This window comes from Lacerta agilis, chromosome 10, assembly GCF_009819535.1.
Source record: "Lacerta agilis isolate rLacAgi1 chromosome 10, rLacAgi1.pri, whole genome shotgun sequence".
Lineage (NCBI taxonomy): Eukaryota > Metazoa > Chordata > Lepidosauria > Squamata > Lacertidae > Lacerta > Lacerta agilis.
The window spans coordinates 14,111,809-14,131,387 of NC_046321.1; positions in this window are offsets into that span (position 1 = coordinate 14,111,809).

Consider the following 19,579-nt stretch of genomic DNA (forward strand, 5'->3'; position numbering starts at 1 on the left):
TGTATGTATGTATGTATGTATCATCTTTCTATCATCTATATCTATCTATCTATCTATCTATCTATCTATCTATCATCTATCAATCGATCTATCATCTATCTATCATCATCATCTATCATTTCAGGAAACATTAAAGAACAGGCACATATCCTCACAGCTAATAATTTCAAGGATGCCAAACACAGTATATTTCAGCCATCATATGCCGGGGGCAAACTGGAACAATTTTAAATTACTCCTGCTGCCTTGTGGGACAACTTTGGAAGAAGAAAAGGCTAAGAAGTAAACTTGACACAAATCAGGAGCTGAGTCAAGCTGGTGCCAAACGTCATGCTCAGTGAAGCTAAGAGGGATTTCTTGTCATCTGGGTAGCCCGGGACTTCCATACACAATGCCCGCCCAGGCCTGGGACCCAGAGAAGTCACGTTGGTGCTGCTCATGCAGCAAAAGCAACACAGGAGGCAGCAGGCAGCAGTTTACCAGTTTCTGCAGCCGCAGCAAGTGCTATGATTCTTCAGCAGTTTGATTTCACCCCTGAGGCACACTCCATTGTTAATAATAATTATTGTCTTTCAAGATGGACGGATGCCAACAATATTTATTTCATTTCCATACCACTTTGTGTGTGTTTTTTTGGGGGGGAGGGGATTTCAAAGCATTTCACAACCTATGTTAAAATTAGAGAGGACATTCCAGAAATGAGGAGCCCCCACTGAAAAGGCCCTGTCATGGGTCAGTGGTGCCAAACAACCCACAGCAAATACCATCTTGAAGGGAGAAATTTAGGGAAGGTTTCTCCGATGTTGTGTTGCTTCCCCAGTCAACTTAGCCCTCACCCCATACTTCATTTAGGTTTTGGAAAGGGCAAAAGGTTCACCAGCTCTCCTGATAGCTCTTAATACCACTTTGGCCCAGGTGGCAAGCCTATGAACTTGCTCAAGAGTAAAACCACATTGAACTCCTGGGACTTACAACTCGTGTAACTGGTGTCATGAGGAACACGCTACACAAAGGGGTAGGTGGTGATGTATAAGTTAACTGTATTGTTTTGTAGCACGGTAAATTTTTCATCACTTCTCATCTATATTTTGGATCAGAAAAGAAGGAGAAGAGACATGGATCAGAAGGGCATAGAAGGTGATAAATATTTCACACATTCTCCTAAAAATAAAAGGAGTCGGGTGGACTGCTTCATGAATTTATGTGTTTATGTGGCTTAGGATGATTAGATGTATTCATGAATGTTGAAATACAAAGGAAAGAACAGCAACAAACAACTGTATAAAAGAGCCGGAGATGCCAGCATCGCTTATATTCATTGAAAAATGCACTTGTATTTTTGTGAGGCAAGAAGCGTGTTTCTCAAACTGGGGCAGAGAGAGAGTCTCCGGAAGGAGATGAAAGGCAAGCAGCGAACGATTTTGCGTATCTTACTGATAAAAGATTGGGATAGTCCTCACAGCTGATCCCAAGGATGAGAGGGACCATGGCAGGGTGATATTTTCCGGGGGTGCTGGCAACTGCCTGAGGAGGCCTGCATATCATCAGTTTTTTCCAGACCCAAAGCCAGGGCACTCATCTTCCTGGATGTGCTCCACTGCGAGTCATGTGACCTGCACCTCACTCTTGCCCTGGAAAAGTGCTTTATTGGGGCAACATCTTGCATGCTGCTCAAAAAAATCACGCATTTTGGGGTGCCACGTGAGATTGCGGCCCAGAAAGAGTGTTTTTTCTCAGGGCGAGAGTGCAGGGTGACAGCACACAAGATGGCGGCACCCAAAATGGCTGCTGAGATCTCATGTGGAAAAAAATGGGATGTGGCTATTTTCCGGGGCATTCAGTAGGTAAGTGCCGGCTGGTGACACTGGGCCTGGCCCTCCCGTGTGTAAGCAACAGACCTACCGGAATCACTGAGTTGGAGCTATAGGGGTTTCCATCCCTTACTTTTACAGGCTTGGAGGGTTTACAAGCATCTTTGAGCTTCTCTGCTACTCACAGGTAGGGGGAACCTCAAGTCTGGGGATCAAATGTGTGCCTCCAAACTTCTCCATCTGGCTTTTGGGACTCTACCCTAGAACGTGCACCCTCACCAGGCCTCACCATCTCTGTAAATTCTGCAGAAGAAGCCATGACTGTTTAAATCGGCATGATATTGTTTTAAATGTATAAATGTGTGCGCATGCACACATTGTGCCAAACCCAGAGGTGACCCGAAAATGTCACCAAAAGGGGGCAGAACAGGGTGGGGGTGGCCTGTGGTGTTTGCAGGCCTTTCTTAATGGTGTTTCGAATGCACACAGTTTCATTTAAATGTGCGGTGCCTCGGAACGTAGCCCCCGAATAAAGGGGGGTAGCCTGTAGTACAGCAGGGCCTGTCGGTCATTAAGTGGGGGGGGGGGAGACGCTGCCTCAGGCGGCAGAAGCCCCTTTGGCGGTGTCCCCATGGGCTGACCCCACTGTCTCCATCACTGGCAGAGAAGCAGCACAGAAGAAGAAGAAGAAGAAGAAGAAGAAGAAGAAGAAGAAGAAGAAGAAGAAGAAGAAGTAGTGTTTGGATTTGATATCCTGCTTTTCACTACCCGAAGGAGTCTCAAAGCGGCTAACATTCTCCTTTCCCTTCCTCCCCCACAACAAACACTCTGTGAGGTGAGTGAGGGTGAGAGACTTCAGAGAAGTGTGACTAGCCCAAGGTCACCCAGCAGCTGCATGTGGAGGAGTGGGGATGCAAACCCGGTTCCCCAGATTACGAGTCTACCACTCTTAACCACTACACCACACTGGCTCAGGAGGGATCTCACAAGAAATCAGTGCCAATTCCAGTGCTGCTTCACGGCTGGCAGGAGAGAGGGCAGGGTGGACAGCACAGACAGCAGCAGAAGGTAGGGTGGCATTTCTCGTTTCACCTCGTGGCAAAATGGGATGCGCCGCCCTTGTAGAAGACAGGAGCAGAAGTCCCTTGCACTTGTTTTTGTATGGATCTGTATCCAACAAAGCTTCATCCAGAGCAGACCCATTGAAATTCACATGCCCAACTTAGTCATATCCCTTCATTTCAGTGGGTCTACTCACTGAAATGAATGAAGTTGGGCCTATAAAATTTCAATGGGTCTACTCAGAGGCAGACTTAGTTGAATACCACCCCAGGTCTCCCACTTACATTTTTTCTAAATAATAATTTGAAAAAAAACAACCACACCAAACATTGTAACTTTTCCTCATAGGTGAGTTGCCCCAGCCTTCACAAACATACAGAGATGCACAGACACACACAGAGACACTTCTATCAAAGCCCACAATTCTATGCTTAGAGTTGCTTTGTTATTTTAATTTCCCTTGCTCTACGGATGGCATAATCTTTGAAACAGGCTGTAGGATTATATAAATATATAGCTAACTGTCTCCACAAGCCCATCGGAGAGATGGCGTTTCCACTGTAGCATTTCGTGACGGCGTTACCTGATGAGATGAAGCCATTTTATATATATTTTTGGTCTGAAAAAGGAAAAGAGAAGAGTTGGTGGTGTCAACATAAATCGTGTTACTCGGTTTCATGCTGAGATCAAGATTCCTAAAAGGAAATCCTTTGGGATCCTTCCTTACTCAACAGAAGAAGGGGGTGAGAAAAGCCAAAAGGAAGAGAGAGAAAAGAGATACTTTTGAAGAAGAAGGTTGATCAATTTTGCAGCATCGCTTTGATTAATGCACACATTTTGGGCACCTATCATTTTTTATTTTTTATTTTAAGAATTTTGCCAGTGATCTTTTTTTTAAGGCTTGAGGAAAAAATGAAAAAGGGGAAGAAGAAGGAGGAGGAGGAGGAGGAGGAGGAGGAGGAGGAGGAGGAGGAGAAGAAGAAGAAGAAGAAGAAGAAGAAGAAGAAGAAGAAGAAGAAGAAGAAATAGTTCCCTTCTCGCCAGCAAACAAAGGCAGGATCTTATAAAAGTGTTCTGTCGCCCTTGAACCAAGAGGAAAATTCTTTCACATTCTTTGACCTTACCTACAAGACTTTTCCAGCTGTTGTTATACACTCAGAGCAGTCAGTGGATGTGGGTCTTCTAGGATGAATGGCTCAGTGCCCCCCAACCTCTGCCTGCCCCTCAACTAGCTCCACTTCTTACTTCCACCCAGTCCAAGGAGCAGCCCTACTTGTCTGTTTCCTCCTCCTTTGTCTCAGTATTACCCCTTGTAGACCTCAGCAGGGGGGAAGGAGGAGGAGTGGGGAGGGGGAAACTGTTTTTCACTGGCTCTGATGCCACCAACTGTTGGCCTCCCTCCCAGCACCTTTCCAGAGGCATCACATGATCAGTGGTGAGTAGGGTTAGAGGCAACAGTGGGTGGAGCCACAAAGGCGTGTGGCCTCAGGAAGGTCCTGCTACAGTGTCTGTACCTAGCTGTCCATCAACTTGTGAGATTTGCTGGAGCTGAACAATAGCTGCGTCAGAGTGCTGCGTGAAATGTTCCAAACATGCCCTTTCTAGAACACAGTGCTTGTACTGCTAAACTAGGAGTTGTTGTTTTAAAACATAAGGACACAATAAGAAAGCTGCTGGGTCAGGCCAATGGCCCATTTATTCCAGCATCCTGTTCTCATAGCGGCCAACCAGATACCAGTGGGAAACCCACAAGCAGGATTTGAGCACAAAAGCCCTCTCCCCTCCTAAGGTTTCCAACAACTGGTATTCAGAAGCATTGCTGCCTCTGTCTGTGGAGGCAAAACAGAGCCACATTGGCTAGTTGTCAGGGAGTGGGCAGAGGAGGAATGGTGGAGACCGCTTCCCCAGCCTGACCCTTCCAGAGAAGAAGGAGGCAGCTCAGAATTACAACAGGGGTTTGAGGGAGGTCACAGCTCAGAGGCAGATGGGGAAAAGCTGGGAAATAATGGGAGGGGAGAAAGAATAAGCACCAATGTCTTTAGAAAGCATTCCAGACCCACCCCCCTCTCCCAGAACACGGCGGGCCTTGAAAGTAGGAGAGCAAAGAGCTCAAAGGCAGAGGGCACTTTCCAGTGTCCATATTGATGACTCATGTGGAAGTGGGAGAGACCAAGGGAGTGGAGATTCACTCAGAGCAACGCCATTATTCTGAGAGGCCACATTCCCAAGCCTCTCTCTGTGAATATTGAATAAAAGCAGATAGTAAGGACTTTCCCTTGTCTTGTCCATTCCTGGCAGGTTGGTTCCTCTGCCGCCCGACATGAGTTGCCATTGATAGCCCTCTCCTCCATGAACTTGTTTGTTGTCGTTTAGTCGTGTCCGACTCTTCATGACCCCATGGACCAGAGCACGCCAGGCACGCCTATCTTTCACTGCCTCCCGCAGTTTGGCCAAACTCATGCCAGTCGCTTCAAGAACACTGTCCAACCATCGCATCCTCTGTCGTCCCCTTCTCCTTGTGCCCTCAATCTTTCCCAACATCATGAATAACATGAACTTTTTAGACCTCTTTTAAGGCAATCTAGGCTGGTGAGCATCACTGCCTCCTTTGGGAGTAAGTTCCATAGTTCAACAATATGCTGCATAAAGAAATATTTTATTTAAACTGTCCTAAGAGAGACTATGAGGCATATGCTTTCCTATGTGCCCAGAGTATAGCTGTCAACTTTCCCTTATTCCAGCGCCGTTTCCCAATGCAAAAAAAAAAGAGGAAAAGTTGACAGCTCTGGCCCAGAGTTCCCTGTGCACAGCCAGGAAGGCTGGGAGGTTTAAAGCATCATAATAACCATGGGCATTGATCCTAGAGACAGTAGGAGCCAGTTCTACTGATGGGCTCTTTTTGCCCAGACAGTGATCTGAAGGCAAAAGAGGCTGTTCTCCAGCTGATCCCTGTTAACTGCCTGGGCGAGAGACCGCCTAGGTGCCATAAACAAGAGAGAGAAGCAGTATGGTATAGCGGTTAGAGGGCTGGAGCTAAGCCCAGTAACAGCTGGATTCAAATCCATTAAGGTTAGTGAGTGACCTCGGACCACTCACTCTCAGCCTAACCTACCTCACAGGGTTGTTGTGAGGGTTAAATGGGAGTAAAGGGCCATGTGCGCTTTCTTAATCTCCTTGGAGAGACGTTGGGGTGTAAAGATGATAAACCGGAATGTAAATTACTCTGAACTCCTCCGAAGGATAGTGAGCTATAAACTGGGATGAGTCAATAAAGCAATTTGCTCAAGTAGGCTGAAAACCCTCCTGATTCAACCAAAAGACCCACTTTTTCAAATTTCCACAGTGGCCTGAACCACATGCTACTAAATTCCTTCAGAAGCTCCTCGTCCCTCTCTCTCTCTCTCTCTCTCTCTCTCTCTCACCCCCCCCGGAAGACCCCACCTCAAAAGCAATAAACACTTTACAAAGGATAATCACAAGACTTGCCATTCCCACAATAGCAGATAATCACCTCCAGTTTCTAGATATGTTTTCATCTGTTCCTCTCCTTCTCTTTCTTCTTTTCATCTTTCCCTCCCAGCATCTTTTAGGTTTGTTGTTGTATGCTGTTTTATTTTCACTTTTATTTGAGAACTCCACCCCACCCCACCAAAAGGAGCGAAAGATGGTGTTTTAAGTGAGATGATTTCTCTCTTCTGGGTGGTCTCGCTGTCCTTTGAGAAGCCTCTCTCTCTCCCTCTCTCCCTCTCTCTCTCTCTCTCCTTCCAGTGTAGATAGAAATATAGATAGAAATATAGATAAATAAATAGGCAGACCGGACAGGCACCTACGCTGGGTGGAAGGGATCAAACAGCCCTACTCTTTCTCCTGCGTTGCAAAGGAATGTAATAATTATCACAGCTTACTCACAGGGAAGAAGGATCTGAGAATATTCCCTTCTGCGGTGTTTTGGTCTAGGGGCTGCACAACACATGCTAGTGTAGCCTTATTGCAGGCCTTTCCGTTAACCTTGGGTTCTTTGTTGCACCCGGGGGGGTGAGGGAGGAAGGAGTCAAAAAAGACACTGAGGATTTGAAATAGAGAAAGAGTTTTTATTCCTGTCATTTAGAATGGCAGGAAGGCACCCGCGTGATAATTCACAGCGAACTGCCCCGAGCATCAGTTGCATACAGTTTATATAATCTTCAAACCCCTCTTTCCCCCTCCCCAGGAATCTGCTTCTTGCACGTCACACCATTAGTACCATCCTTGAAAATTCCTGTTCTTACAATCTTATCTTTAGGCCAAAAGGTCACTTAGGTTGAGTTCGTTCCTGGTGCCTGCCTGTCTCCTTGAGTGGGCCCCTCTTGATCTATTCCTTTCCTGGCTTAATATGCCAGTAAGGAATGCACTACTAATCAAGGTTCATATCTATCAGAAAAGGTTTCATCTAAACAGGTTACAGAAAAGCTTTTACTTAAAGGGTTTCAGCCTTGAGTTCATTATTGGGTGAAAATTCCTGTCTCACACTCTTATCTCAAAGTGGGGGTTAAGCAGCCCCTGGCTGCCCCTGGTACCTCCCGCCTTTCCCTAAGAATTATCCTGTCTCTGGCTATCTGGCAACTCTCACATCCCTCGGCCAGGAATTCCTGTGCCATCCAGGGAAGGGGCGCTCCAGGGAAGGGGCGCTTTTCATTGATTAATGATATGCCAGAGAGGTATGCACTAAGAGCAAGTAGCACAAAGACAGAGCTTACAGTAAAAGCTAAATATTATGCCAATAACATAGAAATATTAAAAAGGCCATGCAAATAGTATCAAATAAAAGCCAGGCAAATAGTATCAAATAAAAGGGGCTACAGACAAAAGCCAAAGTTTTACAAACTCAGGTAAAGTCTAAATACTATTTATAGAGAGGCTAGGAATGCTACACATCAGTAGAAGCTACATGTCAAATAAAAGAACTTAAAAAGCATTAGAGAGAGAGACAAAGAATATCAGTTTAAAAGACTTAAAAGGGAGAAAAAGGAAGATCAGTTAAAAGGACTTAATTGCATAGAGAAGAAGGTAAAAGCATAGAGAAGAAGGTTAGTTGCATAGAGAAGAAGGTAAAACTTACATAGAAGAAAGAAGATCAAACTATCCAGGGGAGGCTTCCAGAACTCCAGTTATTCAGAGAAGGCTTTCCGTCTAAATATCAGTTAAAAGACTGACTTTCAGCTCAGAAAACTGAGAACTCCAGAGTAAGTTGAAAAACTCCTATTCAGAAAAAAGCTTGCGTCTGTATACTGACTTTCACAGAATAACTGAAAGCTCCAGTTATTCAGGGGGGCCTCCTCGTTCTACTCAGAGCCAGGTAAGAAATAGATAAGGGAGAGGAGAGAGAGGAGGAGAAAGGGGGAGGAAGCCCCCTCCCTTAGCTGCCCGCTTCTGGATTAACAGTATGTCAGTAAAGAATGCATTAGCAGACAAGCTCTTAGCTAAAAACTTTTTTTTTTTCAAGTTATACAGAGAGAGAGAGAAAGCTAACCAAGAAAGCTTGGTTACAAACAGACTTATAAACTTATAAACTAGAAAATTAAAACTCTCCCTCTTCACTAGTGGGTGAACTCTGTGCTCATCTCTCCTGCTTAGCCACTGGCTACTGGGGAGGCGGGAGCAATGCACACAGCACAAACCAGCTTGTTAGCTCTCATCTCCTCCACCAAAATGCTAAAGCAAACCTTCCCAGCAGATAGCCCACCTCCTCTGCCCACCCTCCCCAATTGTTTGCAACATCTTACAAATCAATGATTCTTTCGGCCGAAAAGATCTCGACTTACTTGTGGGGTGATCTTGCGAAATAGTGGGGCAAATTCTAAAGGCAGCTGCCCCACTGCCCCTTCCTCCCCCAGTGAACTATTTATTGCATAAATAAAGGTAAAGGGACCCCTGACCACTAGGTCCAGTTGCGGACAACTCTGGGGTTGTGGCGCTCATCTCGCTTTACTGGCCAAGGGAGCCGGCGTACAGCTTCCATGTCATGTGGCCAGCATGACTAGAGCAGCACACGGAAACACCGTTTACCTTCCCACCGGAGCGGTACCTATTTATCTACTTGCGCTTTGCCGTGCTTTCGAACTGCTAGGTTGGCAGGAGCAGGGACCGAGCAACTGGAGCTCACCCTGTCGTGGGGATTCGAACCGCCAACCTTCTGATCAGCAAGCCCTAGGCTCTGTGGTTTAACCCGCAGCGCCACCCGCGTCCCATTGCATTAATAGAATGCAAGAATTTGGGGTGGGGGTGGGGTAGCCTTACAAAGTGGCCTGGCAATGTGCTCCAGCATTTCCTGATCCCACTCACACCCAGTTTTCATTGGTATTGCATTTACACAGTGCCTTCCACACACACACACACCCAAGAAAAATAGGTGCCGGAACTCACCATGAAGTTGTTACAGTAAGTAGCCGAGCGACTCAGAGCAGCCCTGAACAGATGGCAGTTTGGCAACAGCCGCTTTTCACTGCCCACAGAGGTGCTAAAAAATACAGCAAGCTGTCTACCTGGCTGGTTTGGGGTCACCCCTGGTTCTGGTGCAAGTCAAATAAATGCACCGCCACCTCCCTCATTCTCTTGGATTTGGGTGGATGGCTAAGGCAGCTCGGAAGGGCCCTTGTGCAAATGCCCGCACATGCAACAGTAGAGAGCTCTCTGGAAAGCTTAAAGCGTGCCGTCACTACATGAGAGATGGATGGGAGGGAGGAAATATGAATTGGTCCTCCCCATAGCTTGACCAATCATGGCTGGGAGCGGCTGGGAGCTTGGTGGAGTCATCGATTTAAAAAGTGTAGACTCACACACACTGGTCCGCTTCCGTTTTGACATGAAATGTTGGTTTTGGGCTTATCAGAAGTATGTAAAGGCAAGAAGAGGACAGGGGGAGTGTTGGCCAGCAATGGTGCCCACCTGAGAGGTGCCGGAACTGCACTCCGGTTGAAGAAGAAGAAAAAGCACTGCATTTACGTTATTATAAGTGTGCTGTTATAGGAAAATCCTTGGGCTCACTTGGGTTGCCAAACAAAGACACCAGCAAAGAACACAGGAGCAAAACAGCAGCCGGTAGGCCTGATCTTTATTCAAAAGACCGTTGCAACAGGACTTCCACCCACCACATGGAAGAAGCCTCAAGCAAAGGATGGCTCCAATGTTTATGTTTCCCCTTATACCCATAATACTCTTAGTGAAGCATCATGTACGCATCACAAATAAATCATGGTTATGTCACATTATGCGGAGGGGTGTTTCTGGCAGAAACCTGATCATCAGGTTTTCCCCCATCTCTCCTTTGCCTTCTACCTCACACCCATCAGGTGATACAAAGGAAATAGTTACGAGTTCCTGGGTTTCCTGGTCAGGTAATCACACTTCTTTGTCCTGACCGAGAACCTAATCCATTCCTGGATGGTCTGCTATGGTCCACGGAATGACCACCTGTCTGGCACCCATTTGCCAGGGTGCCAGTGATTATCTCTTGTGCAAGAGGCTGCTGAGTACGTGATCGCAGGTTTCAGGGATTATGGCTCCCTTTACCCATTTCCCAAGTCCCCCCTTCGGTAGCCATCTTTCCCCTGAGTAAAATGAAGTTGGAATGATGTCGATCCGACGTAGCGCTGATTTTGTATGAATATTTGAAGGTTTCTCTGCACGAGGGAAGGTGAGTACTATGTAACCTTGAACAAGGTGGGTTTTTATGGGGATATTTACAAAATTGAATGGTGTCGTTTTGGGGGATGGGCTGTGGGTGCAGTGTCCCATTTAACTGGAAACAACCCCCACCCCCCAACACTTGAAATTATTATTAAATTAAAATGAGACAATGGGCCTAACCATAGACCACAGGTAGGGAATAGCATTTTTGAACGGCATTAACATATCAGGAGAAATGATATGCCCCCACCCCATAATAGCCCAAAGTCGCACATTCAGGGCTCTACCATCTCTACATACATCCACATCATCGCCGCTTAATTCTGCCATTCATTTTAATGTGAACCTACATAATCAAGACTTCCTGACACAATACGTGAAGTGAAACACAGCTGTCCTTTGCAAATTCACACTTCCCTGAATTTTGCGGTGCAGTTCTCCAATCAAAAATGTGTACCTTTTTTTTAAAAAAAATCAAGTCTTAAGAGGAACTGTGCAAAAAAAGGTGGGATACGAATTAAATGCATGAATGCATTGCTAAAACTAGCATACAAATATGCATTGTGTATGGGGAAATTGCTAGCAAGAAAGCATATATTAGGTGAAAGGTGAAAGCATATTATTAGGTGAAAGGTGTTGTTTTTAACAAGCGGTTCACAAGCTGTTGCAGAACTGTAGTGAACTGAAGGTAGGATTCTCCATCGCTGTTAAAGTGGTACCACAGTGTTTTATATGCATGCTGCAGGTGTGACCTGAGAGAAACAGAGATTTAAAGACTCACCCATCCCTACCTGTCTGCAGAGACCTGGGCGGCCCACTTTGACATCGCCGCACCCCATCCAGCTCCTGTCGCCTTAGCTGCCAATGCAAATAAGCGGGAGGTATGTTTTACCTGCGTCCCTGTCCCCCAAACTCAGCGCAACTGGAGTCTGCGTGCATCAAGGAAGGAGTGTGATTATCTAACTTGATCGTGGCAAGTTGCTAAATAAATTGGGGAGGCAGGGAAGCAGGGTTGCTATAAATAACAGCGGCATCTGCATCAAGGGTCCTCCAAGACATGGGGTGGGTGGGAATTGTCACAAACACCACCTGTGCTGTGTGCTGATGTGACTCTTCCTTACTCCGTGCAGCAGACGTTTGTAAAACCCAGCTGTGGGTTTAGTGCTAATTTAATAGGTGGTTTTCTGTTGCGTGTGTGTGTGTGCTCCGATACTCTATTTTACATTGTTATCCTCTCCCTTCTCCCTTGCCTTAATTAGGTTTACAGATACAGTTTAGGAGTGGAACCGAAGGCATATGAACCCCCGAGATAATAAGTCTCAAAAATGCAGGTGTTAAGGATAAAGAGGTTGGAATTGGGTGGGTTAAAGGTGGTCTCGCAAGGTCCTTCAAGAACTCATCCTAGCTCTGGTGCCAAGAATGGCTTCAGGAATCAACCAGGAGATTGACTGTGCAGCAGAGTTTAATGGGCGACACAAACGCTGTAGGGAGGTTTTTAATGTTCGAGGTTTTTGGTGTTTTAATATTTTGTTGGAAGCCGGCGAGAATGGCTGAGGCAACCCAGTCAGATGGGCGGCATATAAACAACAAGAACAACAGCAACAGTTTGAAGGGAAGGCTTTTTAAAAAAAAAATTCCCCAAAGAACAAATAGAAACATGGCTAATTTTGAAAGTTTTAGACAATGCAGTGTTGCACAGGAACAAAGCTGCAAATGACTTGCTAGGCTGGAGGTTTTCTTCCCGGTGGTTTTGCTCCACCACAGGCAGGAGGGGACAGGGATCTACAATCTCCATCGTGGCTGCAGGTTGATAAATATCTAGGATGGTGTTTTCAGTTGCAATCTGGCAATGCCATGACCAAATTACCGGTATCTCCCACCTGAAATTGCCGCGAAGAAAAGTCTTTCTGGGGGCAGCATTTGTCTCTTTAGAGATGGGGAGTTTGTCCAGCTGGCCAGTTTGGACTCCTGATATAGATCTATCTGGCCATATTTCAAACAAGTTGTGGCAAAATATTTCACTCAGAAAGAAAAGATGCAGGAAACCTTCACAGATATCCTATAATATCAATTTTTCCAATGTCAAAATGGCTCCATCCTCACAGAAGAGTAAGATATCTGTGGGCTTGAGAGAACCGCAAAGGTTCGCAGAAGTACAACAAATATATTTTGGGAGGGAAGGGGCTAAATGGACAGGTAACATCCCAATGGGCATGCTCGGTGAGCATGGAATGTTGACTGCTGGGGGATGCAGAAAAGTGTGTGTTGTCAAAGGAAAGGGAATGGAATTGAGTGACTGGCGTGGAAGGGAGTGATTCGAATCCAGAACAGGGAACACTCCACTCTGCAACATTATGCTACAGGTCCCATTTGTACGCATATTCTTCAGGGGCATAGCTGTCAACTTTTCCCTTTTTTTAAGGGAAATTCCCTTATTCCGAATAGGATTCCTCGCAAGAAAGGGGAAAAGTTGACAGGTACGTTCAGGGGATCTTGGCATATAGATTCGGGCAGATTTTTTAAAAAAGCAATTCTGCATTCAGCACACAGCTAAACTACGGAACTCACTGTTGCTGGAAAACAGAGCAGAGGGAGAGAGCTTGATCCCTGCTTGTGGGTTCCCCACAGATCAGCCAGTGTGAGAATATGATGCTGGACCTGGTGGGCCATTGACCTGATCCTGCACGTGTTTCTTAAGTTCTTACATTCAGGTCGGAGAAGCCAGCGTTTCATCTCTTTATTATTCCGGCCACTTGTGTGTGGGGGGGGGGCCAGATTGCTCTGCTCCTGCCCGAAATTCGTGTCTTGAATGGCCCCTGAAATCACAGGTGTTAGCCATGCTTGCTCTGGGGTTAACACGCTGTTAGGTAAGCCCCTGGGGGGAAACACTTTAGTGTTGGCACGAAGCACAGATTAGATAAAGGAATAGTTTCCGCACTAATTGGTCTCTTAAGTGTTCCTCCTCGCCCCTCTTGTCACCAGAACCGCTCACACCTGTGGGAACAGGGAGAGAGAGAAAAAGCTGCTGCTGCTGCTGCCACCAGCAGCCACACACACCCATTTATAGCTTTGTCAGGCCTCTTAGCAGGCTGTCAGAGTCTGGAGTGTTCGGTGACGGTGTTAACCTTTGGAGTACAAACTGTCTTTAATGCAGCTACAAGGGAAAGAACAAAGATTTGAGCACACCACCTCTAGAAAGCTTGTGGGTGTTATTCCCGGGGGGGGGGGGACTGGATAATCATCATTATCAGACAGTAAGCCTTTCCCATTTGCAAAAGGGCACCACTTTGCAAAAACTGGGAAAGGGACCCCGACAGGTAAACTAATCCAAGGGTCTTTGGTATTTCCAAACCCACGAACCATCTTTAACACCGAACTATGACCCGAGAGACACGTTAAGTTTTGCTTTAGGCATTATTTTATTTTTACGTAATGCTCCCACTTCCGTACGTTCCTGGCTAGATTTGCCAAATTCTCTCTTCTTCTCTTTCTCCTCTCTTTTGCCCAACCCTTTTCTTCTCGTCTTTTCTCTTCAAAAGTTGAGGTGCCATCCAGTTTAGGTACAGCCCAGTGGTGAAGTGTAACTAATCACCAGGCAGTTACTTTGTATTCAGGCAGTACATCATTCATATGCCCCAAACATCCGCTTAACCCTCTGTTAAGAAAATCTTCCCAGGGAGATTTTCAATGTGAGGAAACCCAATGTTTTCCTCACATTGAAAATCTCCCTGGGAAGATGGGGGGGGGGAGGGAGGGAGATGCAGTTTTTTCCTAGGACAGGGATGCAGACCCAGTAGTACATCTGGATACTTTGGGTTTCCAGTTCCCATAAACTCCACAGATTATGGAAGTTGTATTCTAACAATAACTGGAAGACCACAAAGTTCCACATCCCTGTCTCAGGAAAGCATATATATCTCCATGCAACATACAAACTCTCCTGAGTCTGTCTGTCTGTCTGTCTGTCTGTCTGTCTGTCTGTCTGTCTTTCCACACACCCACACAACATCCTAATCCATATACAAACGAAGAAAAAGAAACACTGAATGCTTAGAAGGGGAGATCAGCTTTGTGGTTACAAGCCCAACCAGCAGAAGGTCTGTATGGATGCTTATTACAAATATGCAACAGAGTCCCCAGTTGTGCAGCGAGACCTGAATGCATTGTGGCTCTGTTCGGATGTTTCACCAGAAACACCAGAAGCTACCCTAGATCTCAGGAGCAGGTCAGCAGTGAAGAAACACCAGGGTCAATGAAGTTAACCCTTTGTTCAAAGAAACTAAAACAGCTCAAACCTAGTGATCGCAGCAACACTTCTCAATAGGACTTGCCCCAATGTGGCAGTTGCAAGGACCACAGGTCCCTGCCTTCCCACAGCTGCCTAAAACCTCTCCAGGGTCCCCCACCCCCAGCAATCAGATACTCTGTCTGCACCCAATTCAGCCAGTGTGGTGTAGTGGTAAGAGTGGTAGACTTGTAATCTGGTGAACCGGGTTCACGTCTCCGCTCGTCCACATGCAGCTGCTGTGTGACCTTGGGCTAGTCACACTTCTTTGAAGTCTCTCAGCCCCACTCACCTCACAGAGTGTTTGTTGTGGGGGAGGAAGGGAAAGGGGAATGTTAGCCACTTTGAGACTCCTTCGGGTAGTGATAAAGCGGGATATCAAATCCAGACACTTCTTCTTCTCTTCTTCAATCCATTGGAGATCGAAGCTGCTGAGGACGAGCGTGGAAAACAAGGCTGTCACTGGCTGCTAGCCAGGATGGCTCTGCTGTAATGCTTCTGAACAGCAGTTGCTGGAAACTGTGGCGGAGAGTGTGGCAAAGTGCTCTTGCGCTCGGTTCCTGCTTGCTGGCTTCCCGTGGGCATCTGGCCGGCTTCTGCAAGGGCGGGCTTTGGTCTTTCAAATTTCAGCAGCTCCCAGTGCAAGGCCAAAAGTCGGCAACTCCCTACCTCTCACCTTCTGTTCTGTTCAATTCACTATGTCATAGTCGCAGCGCCCTGCAGCGCCCCCTAGGCTTGGCACCAGATGCGTTGGAACCCATCATGCTGCCCTAACTCCACCTCTGGGCTATTGCAAGAACAGGATGCAGGGCTAGATTCTTACGTTCTCATGAAGTACTCCAGGTGTAGCAAAACTGCATCTTTGTGCCACCGATGGGTTAGTGCGTAAAGGTAAAGGTAAAGGGACCCCTGACCATCAGGTCCAGTCGTGTCCGACTCTGGGGTTGCGGCGCTCATCTCGCTCTATAGGCCGAGGGAGCCGGCGTTTGTCTGCAGACAGCTTCCGGGTCATGTGGCCAGCATGACAAAGCCGCTTCTTGCGAACCAGAGCAGCTCACAGAAACGCCGTTTACCTTCCCGCTGGAGCGGTCCCTATTTATCTACTTGCACTTTGATGTGCTTTCGAACTGCTAGCTTGGCAGGAGCTGGGACCCGACAGGAGCTCACTCCGTGGCAGGGATTCAAACCGCCGACCTTCTGATCAGCAAGCCCTAGACCCACAGCGCCACCTGGGTCCTGGGTTAGTGCGTAGGCAGCCTTAATTGCCAAGTAAGCTCCCCTGCTTTGTCTCTATTCCTCTCACCTACTCAGCAAACAACTGTTACAGCACCACCTAGTGTCCAAGATGATCATTTCACCCACTCATCAATGCAAGCAAGATAATATTTAGGTGGAACTCATTGCAAATGCTGTGCTACTGAGCTATCAATACGGGCTGCTGGAGACATTCTTATTTTTTTCAGTCTACCCTATTGCAGTTTTAACTTTCTATATGTTTTAAATCATGGTTATAAGTCTTTCAGTGATAATTTTATTGTTTTACCTGATTTGTTAAAACCGCTTTGAGGTTACATTTCCACCCTACAATCAAGCAAGTACATAAATCTTACGAAATGAAATGAATAAATAACAGCGGAATCAATGTACTTTATATAACGACATGAGGGAAAGGGGTGGGCAGGACTCAGCACCACCCAAACTGCATTTTGGACAGCGGGGTGATAACAGAAGGGGATTAAGGGCAGGCAGGTTAGTCTGTTTCTGTTGTGTGTTAAGTTTGCATTGATAGGCCCCCATCTGCACTGTACCTTTAAGGCAGAATCGTACCACTTTAAACAGCATGACTGCTTCCCACAAAGAGTCCTGGGAACTGTAGTTTGTTAAGGGTGTGGAGAGTTGTTAGGAGGCCCCTCACAGAACTGCAATTCCCAGAATGGCATAACAATCCATCCTTCTTTCCCAGGGAACTCTGGGAATTGTACCATCCCCCAACAGCCTGTCAAATAATATATCTCCTCCCACCCCCAAGAAAAGATCAGGCTTCTCCACACCTGCCAAGTTCTTTTACCCCAAAGTTCTCACTGGAGACATTTTGGCTCCACCGTACATACAACGGTCACCATTCATTCCTGTGGGAGAAAACCAATGGCTGCGCATGGCAACTTCTCATGTGTGGAAACAGACCTGCTCTCCCTGGAAGTGGGCAGTGTGTGTGTGTGTGTGTGTGTGTGTGTGTGTGTCTTCCACTCCTTTGAGGTCTTCTGCTTCCTTGCCTGCCCTAAATACCGTTTCCCAAGCACAAGGCAATTACAAATTGTCCCTAGAACTGGCTGGCAGCCAGTATAATGGACCACATTTTTGCACCAGCTCCAGCTTCCAAAACAGTGGTGGCTACGGGTTCCTTCAAGGGCCAAACCTCTCCAGGCCCCACCCTGTCCCTCTCCATTCTAATTCTACTCTAACTAGCATATCAAGATGGCAGCCTGTGGGGCTCAGGTGCAGAACCTCAGGCATCCTTGAGGAGTGGCATTGCTTCTCACATTGCCCGGATAGAGAAGTCACTCTGTGTAGAAACCTCTGACTGGAACGTAGCCTGCTGTACACAGGTGAGGATCGCTCCCTTTGCTCCTCCCACTTTCCCCTCTGGCCCCGCCCACCTCTGGCACTCAGAAGGTTCCTCGGGGAAGAGTGCGGCCCTCCGGCTCCAAAATCTCCTCCCAACCCCGCTGTCCTGTGGAGCGCGAGGTGTCTAGATTCCTTGTTCCCAACTGTGATGTTTCATGCGATGGGAGAAGCATGAATAATTGCGCTCCTTGAAAGAGCATAACTCGCCATGAAAAACTCCTCCTGCTTCAGTCACCAGAAGTACATGTGGCACATTATGCTTCGTGTGATGGATTGAATGAGAAAGCAGTAAGGGAAGGAATCCTTGCTCTACCCAAAGCGCTGGGACTCGGAGTGTGTGATTATCCTAGCCCCTGGCAGCTGGCGAATCGGTCTGTGTCAGTTTATATATATATATGCATCCCATTTGAAGTTTGTCACTTAACAAGTGTGATTTTAAAGCTTTCTGGCGGGGATCTGTACTTGCAGATGTTTTTTTTTTCTTCCCTTCCCCTTCGCTTACCATTTGTTTTAATTATTCCTGATGTTTTTTGCCTATCAAATTTCACATTGTAGGCTTCTTCAAAAGAGAAGGAGAGACTGTGCAATTGTCATAACAACAAAGCTCTTCATTACCATAAGAACTTTTTGACAGCTTTATTTTTTATTTTTGGGTGTGTGTTTTTTCATACAAAAAATAGGGTTTGGGTTTTTTTTTAAAAAAAACAACAACAACAACCAATTACTTTTTATCAGTCTGATTCATGTTCTTCTTAAACAGATTACAGTCTTTGCTCCAGAAGTTACAAAGTGATGGGGAGAATGCATTATGCATACTTATGGAAACACACTTCTGGAAAACACAACAACAAGGAATTAGCAAGTCTGTTTTCACAACAAGGCATTGCTGGCATCTTTATCAGCATTGTGGCGGTTTGGGGTATTTGCAAAAGTGGGCCAGAACATATCGGCTCGTTTTGTACCCACCGATGGGCAGAGGCTTTCAATTTCTGTATCTGAAACACTGGGCTCTTTCCGCCACCTCCAATGCCATATGCTAAGCAACTTTTGAAACTGGGGCAGAGAGAGCTTTGGCACAACACTGTTGTCATGATGGTACAGTGGTACCTCTGGTTATGAACTTAATTCGTTCCGGAGGTCCGTTCTTAACTTGAAACCGTTCTTAACCTGAGGTACCACTTTGGCTAATGGGGCCTCCCGCTGCTGCTGTGCAGCCGTGCAATTTCTGTTCTCATCCTGAGGTACTACTTCTGGGTTAGCGGAGTCTGTAAGCCGAAGTGTTTGTAACCCAAGGTTTTGTAACCCGAGGTACCACTGGACTGTGGGAAATGGCAATAGTAGGTGCACAGGAAATGCTCCAGGGCCCTCTGTTTTAACTGATGGCAGTGTCATGGAGTTGCTGAGGGAAGGTGGGCTGGAAATGTTTGGGAAAGTCATAGCTCACTGGAAGAGCATCAGATATGCATGCAGAAGGTCCCAGGGTGGATCGATGGCATCTCCAGGTAGGGCTGAGAACATCCTCTTACTTATTCCCTGAAGCTTTGGTGCAGATAATATTGAATGAGATGGACCAAATGGTTTGACTTAGTATAAGGGATATATTCCTATATCCCTGAATGATGATAGCTGTTGTTGTTGACATTCAAGTGTTTTTGGAGTCAAGGGAGGAGTGCAGCTTTGCATTCAAACTTTTGGAGAATTACAGCACCTGCTGTGGCTGTAGAGAACAATACGGGAGAGACATGTTTTGTTGTAGTCAGGGCAGGTGGAGGTATCCAGTTGTGCTGGTGCGAGTGTGCCATGGCGTTCCTCCCAGTGCTCATTCCTCCTACGTTCACTGCTGTGGAGGCACAACCTGATTTGATTGTCTCCAGGTGCTGCGGTCATCTTCAAAGGATTCCCACACGGCGGATTTAATGCTGCCAGCCTTCGTGTCACATTTGCAGACATCTTTGTAACACAGAGATGGGCGACCAACGGGCCTGATGCCTGAAGCCAGCTCCCCCTAGAGCACATCCTTGGGGGGTCCTGCCATCTTCCATTCCGTGGGCATGACCAAGCCAGCGTAGACATCACTGAGGCAGGAGTGTGCAAACATGCTGGGAATGTGGGTTTGGGAGAGTACATCTTT